The 7,209-nt window shown below is 38.0% G+C and overlaps 1 long non-coding RNA gene across 1 annotated transcript; it reads left to right on the top strand.

Annotated features, from left to right (window-relative positions):
* The first annotated feature begins 1,346 nt into the window (after positions 1 to 1,346).
* LOC138958273 (uncharacterized) lies at positions 1,347 to 3,887 on the top strand. Its single transcript, XR_011453358.1, has 4 exons — positions 1,347 to 1,534; positions 1,751 to 1,834; positions 2,123 to 2,208; positions 3,804 to 3,887. It is a non-coding gene; the product is annotated as an uncharacterized lncRNA (long non-coding RNA).
* The last annotated feature ends 3,322 nt before the right edge of the window (positions 3,888 to 7,209 follow it).

Genomic DNA, 7,209 nt, shown 5'->3' with positions numbered 1-7,209 from the left:
GACGTAAGAATTCGTGTAAAGCCTGTAATGTGTACATAGTATTGTAAATTCTGGTCTTCTGCCTGTTTATATATTTTGTATTTCATTTATATATTTTTTTTATCAATGTCCGTGTAGATATATATATAGGTTACACACTCCGAGTTCTGAATATCGTGCATATTTTCCCTAGAGGCTCGGTAATACCTGAAAATCTACCGGAGGGAAAATATGCAAGATATTCAGGACGAGGTGTGTAAACTTTTTATCCCTTGACCACGACGTTTTCATCAAAAACACCAACTTTTTCAACACAATCCTGCTATTGCCTTTTTCCTTTAGCAGAGACCTTCCGCATAACAATATTCATGCGCGAAGCTAGTTCTCTTCCTCGCATCAATTACTGGATTTGAACAACAACAAAGTAATAAAACAGAATGCCTACAGTTTCATTTATAGTTTTCTCTTGTCAAAAACGCTTAGTTAGATAATGATTTTGCTGCTGAAATTGATCCACGATTAGTTTGTTCACCTTGAACCCTATACGGTGAGCTTTGGCCCGATACTGCTTGTGAAAGACGCTTTGAGATTGAATATGTATAAGTTACAGCTCCGAGCATCCATGGTATCGTGTGATATTTTGTCGAGATTGGGTCAATGAATATGATGACGTCATCCTCGAGTGACGTCATTATATTCTTTCACCCCTGGAGACAAAATATAACGCTATACCATGGATGAATGAGAGCTGTAACGTATATATGGCATGACCAAAGTAAGGAGAATTTGTCATGGGATGTGGAAACAAAGCATGGGAAATTCACCATGGGCAGAATAATCAACGCAAGCCTAGAAGTTGTAAAACTATATTGTGTTTCAGTCTTGGCAAGGCCAGTTTTGTCCAGTTCCGGAAAATACATCATGAATTCATTCACCCTGTCGAGACGAAATACCAATTCCATGGATGAATCGGAGGTGTAAAGTATATATCCCGTGACGCATCAAAGCTAAATTTTGTTTTGAAATGTCTTCTAACGACCAGAAGCAAATAACAAGTTATGTGATTTTATGTTCCCTCTCTAGATTGATGTGATTTTTGGAAGCGAAGGTGAAGGGTAAATCAGTTTCAAATCGTAATCTGAAAATTCATAGCTAAATATGGAAGCAGGAATTTTCAAGTGATACCAAATACAGATTATATTTCATCAGGTTTACCCATCAGTTGTCCAGTCACACAATTTCGGCTCTCTGGTGTAGATCTACATTATGAATCAGAAGTTATTTTACACATAATTATTAGGGGTATTGGCATTTTTGCAGGTGGATCGAGTACTCTATATTGATGACTGAAAGTGCTGAAACAGCAAATTGCAGAGGAACTTTACAAGAAGCCTCATATCCAGTGGAGCTACAGACGTGACAAAGAGACATCCCTTTACACAGAGGATGCTTGGGGAACTTCATGCAGGCTGAACACGGAAAACCCGAGGCGGCATGCATGAGCAGTACTAATCTCTTGAGCAGTAACAACAGAAGGTCAACTCTTCATCTCTGAGTAAGTTCAGACACCTATTCTTCAATGGTTTGATTAGGACATGTTATCTGTGTGTGTGTGTGTGTGTGTGTGTGTGTGTGTGTGTGTGTGTGTGTGTGTGTGTGTGTTTGTGTGTGTGTGTGTGTGTGTGTGTTTTCTAGTGATACATTTTTATTTTAAATTTTGAGTTATACTTTTAATTTGTATATCCATGATTTTTTAAATTTTTTATTACAGTACTAGTTCTCATGACCTGTGGAAAGTGCTTGAGCATGTCACATCCTGAGATGACATATATGCCATGGAACCTTATTTTGACAGGTTAGTTTCTTTCTTGTGTCTCCATTTGGTAACTGACTCCAACTGTTTTAGTGTTTGCAACATGGACCTCTTAGTTCTAGTAGCTTTTTATCTGAATGCCACGAAAAAATATGTGCATTAATTTCAGGTGTTGTGCATTGTTTTCATTTCATATCTATTTTAATTTGTAAAATTAGTATCGTATTAAACTGAAATGAAGCATCTTACTGCTTTTTTTCGCAGCTGATCATACTTTAGAGGTTGTGATGTATGTGATTTTCTAAAAACTCAGAATGTCTTATTTTGCAGTTGGATGGGAAAGCGCCTGTCTTGACACATGCCAACTGCCGGTGTCTTAGTACTGAGTAGTGGCCGTCTGTATGGCCGGCGGAAAGGTAATGTTCCAGTCATTAAAAAAGAATCGTTTTTGAACCTACAGCTTTTAAACTTCACATCCTCTTAGGGTTCATAACCTACAGTCATGATGCACACTTGGTCAGCCATAATAAAATGTCAAGGTCATAGCAAATAAGGTCAGTATATAAAACTATGGGGAATTACCCTTTTCTTTGATTTTTATTTAGCTAGCTAGATTTTTCAAACATATTACACTTCCATGTCTAGCCATGAATCACGTCTAGTTGACCTCGTTCAAGTTTCAAGACAAGGGTTATTAAGTTCAGGTTAAAAAACAGATATTTATCGTTTGTTTGTGGAGTCAAAGTGCCAGATAATTTTTTAGTCAAATAATCGACGAAAGTGAGCAACACGAGTATTCTCTTCAGTTGTTATAATTATGTTATTAAAGTTACACACTTCTAGGAATTGACTGTTAGACATGATTGATTACCTGTCTAATTACCATTTTGAGTTATGCACATGTTTGCGTTATGCAAAACTGCTTGTCTTCAGCTAGGATCTTCTTGTTTGTAGTGGTGGTGGTGTTTGTTTCCTCTGTTTTTAGTTTTGTTTCTTTTTACATTTAGTCAAGTTTTGACTAAATGTTTTAACGTAGAGGGGGGAATCGAGACGAGGGTCGTGGTGTATGTGTGTGTGTGTGTGTGTGTGTGTGTGTGTGTGTGTGTGTAGATTCAGAGAAAACTACTGGACCGATCTTCATGAAACTTGACATGAGAAATCCTGAGTATGGTATCTCCAGACGGTTTTTTCATTTTTTTGATAAATGTCTTTGATGACGTCATATCCGGCTTTTCGTGAAAGTTGAGGCGGCACTGTCACGCTCTCATTTTTCAACCAAATTGGTTGAAATTTTGGTCAAGTAATCTTCGACGAAGCCCGGACTTTAGTACTGCATTTCAGCTTGGAAGCTTAAAAATGAATTAATGAGTTTGCTCATTAAAGTTGTCATTAAAATCGATTTTTCCCAAACAGATTTAAAATTGATTGCATCGTATTCTTCATCACATTCTGAATCTAAAAATATATACATATGTTATGTTTACTCTTAAAATGTGATCACAATTAACGAAAATAGATTAATTAGTCTTACGATTAAAATTTAAGAAATCGATCCAAAAATGATTTCATCTTATTCTTTATCATTTCCTGATTCCAAAAACATATAGATATGATAGGTTGTATTCAAAACAAGCTCAGAAAGTAAACAAGAATACAGAAAAGTGCGCTTTCCTGCTTAGCACAATACGCTACCGCGCTAATCTGGCGTGTCAATATCACTACGTTTTGCACGTGGGAGGTGAGCGATTTCCTTCACGCGGGGATTGACGAAGCTGTACTGTCTTGGTGAAAAAATACAGTGCGTTCAGTTTCATCCCGTGAGTTCGACAGCTTGACTAAATGTAGTAATTTCGCCTTACGCGACTTGTTTTTATTTGAGAAAGGAGAGTCGGTGTACAACTTGTACTACAAAAGCAAAACAAATAAGTAGATGGAGATGTGAAAGAAAAAAGCTGCAGCGTTTTGGCTTAAGACTACACGCACTAATGATTTTCTGAACTGATTGTTTCAGCAACAGTCTGAAGGGTGCAAAAACTATACAGTGGACAGGAAGTTGATTTCGCTCAACGGCCAACTTCTTCAAGATTTATTATAATATTTTTTTCAATCAGAGGGCCTCCAACATGTCAAAAGTGTATCAGACAGCAGGCTGACTAGCCAGTGGTCACAACAGTGCTTCAAATCAGAAAAAAATATGGACCAGTGAATAAAAAACTTGGGCCCAGGAGCAACATTACAGTTGACGATGCTTGGAAACAAATCTACTTAGGGTTTTATTGACCGCCGACCCTTATGAACCTTAATCATGTCAAGGGATAATAATGTTCAGGCAAGTGATGAAAGGCCTCACGATCCCAATACACGTTTTCTGCAATTAAATATGTTCTTTCCAAAACCTGCACATCCAAGCTCATGAGTACTACCATCATGTGTTGAATTTTTCAATCAACAGTCAAAACTACCATGCTTGCAGTGAATGCGTGCATATTTCCGACACCAACACTTTGACAAATTAGTATAGGTTACAACACGAGTGGTTTTTTATATGGCTTGTATTTCAGTCAAGACCCAGCGGATGAATATCATTGGGAGACACGAGCCTCTGGCGAGTGGCTCTCGATTGATATTCCCGCTGGGTCTTGACTGAAATACAAGCCATATAAAAAACCACGAGTGTTGTAATCTTTATATCCCATTCTACCATCAAACACAAAGTGTAGACTACTAGCGGCACTGTTGCGATCTGTGGGGAGTGAAACAGTGGTGCCAGCGAGACTTGGCCCTTTTGCAACCTTAAACTAAGTGACCGTCGCTGAAAAAAATAAAACGAATGAGTGCATCGATAAGTACGCGGTAACACTACTTTCAGACCATTTAAAAGCTTTAAGTAAAGGTTCATAAGTTGCAAGAAAGTAATGAAGTCGTATAGAAATCAATTTAGTTGAAACGCACAATTCTTTTGTTTTGCGTTTCAGGTCGGCAGAACGGGCGAAACCGGGTTGGCACCCAGTTGGCTTACTCGATTCAGAATCGATTCCACGTTGTTTTTCTCGAACGTATTATTATACAATCAGGCTTATTGACAGAGAAGCAAATTTTAGGGAACAAATATGTAGGTTTAGATTTAACCATTTGCTCCCTATTTGAAATGTATCTACGTGATAAACTGTTTTGCGAGTGTGTTTGCATGGATGAACCTAAACTGGAATGGGTGTGAGGAAAACGGGACCCAGTTGGTGAAGTCGCGAATTGCTGACACCAAGTCTGTCACCGCCGATTGATTGCATTTTGAAGGAATATGACTGGATTACGGAAAAATGCACACATGTTAAGTTCTTGGATACCTTCATCGCCAATGTGGACTTACTGCAGAGCCAGGCAAAAGAGTAGACTTGCTCGCAAAATACGTGAAACAGCCGATGTTTGATACGAAGCGAAGCCACCCCAAACCATGCAGTTAGGACGCTTCTCCGGCGGTCCCGCTACGCATGACACCAGACCAGTGTTGTTGCTTTGAGTTTGACTAACAAACTCGAAACTGTCATTTAAAACATGAGCCAAATGTGTATTGATTGTGTGATTAGTCTATTTGACAGGGCTTCTATTATCTGTGCTCCCTAGCTTCTGTCAGTTCCCACACCGACACTGCTGACAGACCTGTGTGACAGACTCTCACTAACAGTCGTCTGCTTCGATGCAAGGGAGGGTACTCGTTTTTTTGTTTTGGTTTGTAGCCATGGGCATTGTGATAGTGTTCGACTGTTCAAACTAGTGTTATGCACGGGTTAATAAAACTGCGGATAGAACTCTTTAGCAGCAAAGCAATTAAGAGTGTATTACAATCTATTTGTTTGGCGCAAGGTCAAAGGTCGGGAGGAAAGTAGTTCTTTGCCCAAATCGGAATCTGCACTATCATATATTTTTTGGAGTCCATGATGTATTTATTGAGCTATAAAAATACAACATATATACCCATACTGAAGTAACAGAGACAAAGAAGGGAGGTCATGGGATATTGCACTATATAATTAGGGTTCACTATTAAACGATCAGCATTGTTTTTGTTTATCTTGGTTCACTATCGAGAAAATGAAATACAACTACTCCATAAACACTCAAACAAAATCTTTTCCGGAAAATGTCTATTGAAAGACGAAAGAAGAGTGTATACTTGCATGTTTCTTGAATACAAGAATGAATGCTTGCATGTTGCTGTTAAATGTGTTCGTTCAGCTTTAACAGTAGGATTCCAAAAAGTGTATGTGTGTGTGTCGAAAGAAGTGTTGTGATAATTTTGAATGCACATTATCAGTTATGTGTGTCTTTCTCTATATTGTTGTGTGGTATGAATTAGTAACATATGGAGGTATTTACTGACAGATTTAATTTGAAATAAATACATATAAAGGATCATGATATAATTACTCATGTCTGACTTCTTCAAGGGTTTGGAAGTATGCACATGCAGATGAGATGTGGAATGATCCTGATTATATGGCTTCTGAAAATAAAAATAAAAATAATTCTTGTGATGAACACTAGAACCTGTAAACAATTAGTTGCTTTGTTGAAAAAAATGTGGGCATAACATCTGCAGCAGGAGGGTATTATCTGCTTAATTTTCAATCGACCCGATTAGCATTTTGATCAACGTATAATTGAATTGCACAAATTGGTCAAGCTCGGTTGCCCTACTCTGTACTGTACACATATATATGTCACTGCACTTGGTGGTCTTTGTCTGCTAGCTAACTGGGAACCTAAGCCTGCAAATTAGATTATTTGGATAGCTTGAACTTCCACTTCTTAAAAAGTTAATCTTAAAACTTCACTCTCAACATAAACCACCAAGTACAATTTGGTTAAATATGTTTTGCTGTGGCATTATGTTCATTGATGAAAAATAGCAAGAAAGATCACACTGTAAGCATGCAAGAACCCGGATGAGTAAAATGCTATCTCCTTCTCTGCAAGTGTCTCGTGCTGTGTGCATGACCTGACTCCTTTGCTTTCCTTCTACATCAACAACCAACCCGTAATAGTCAGTCGGCTAAGGACCGTTTTGGTTACTTTTTGGCGTCACGTTAGCAAACACATTTTTCTGATAGATTTTAACACCACAACACTAAATCTAAAGTCGTGGGGCAATATTCCAAACCACCGGTGAGAAAAACGTTGGTTTGTGTGTATGTTTTCCTTCTTTGGCGTTACAATTCTCGTTTAGAGGGTTGGGTTCATAAAACGGACATAAAACTTAAACCGCTTGACAGAAATTCTATAACTGTAAATCATTCGAAAGGGAAGGCATTCATGTACATGTTTGTGCCACTTAAAATGACGTCATTATCTGTTTGTGCCTGTAGTTTTGACGTAATTTAGTAGGCTAAAATAAAACATAATGAGGCAAGTAATCGGCT

Source organism: Littorina saxatilis, linkage group LG1 (assembly GCF_037325665.1).
Source record: "Littorina saxatilis isolate snail1 linkage group LG1, US_GU_Lsax_2.0, whole genome shotgun sequence".
NCBI classification, from domain to species: domain Eukaryota; kingdom Metazoa; phylum Mollusca; class Gastropoda; order Littorinimorpha; family Littorinidae; genus Littorina; species Littorina saxatilis.
Note: the sequence above shows the minus strand (reverse complement) of the source record. Positions and strands in the feature narration are given on the sequence as shown.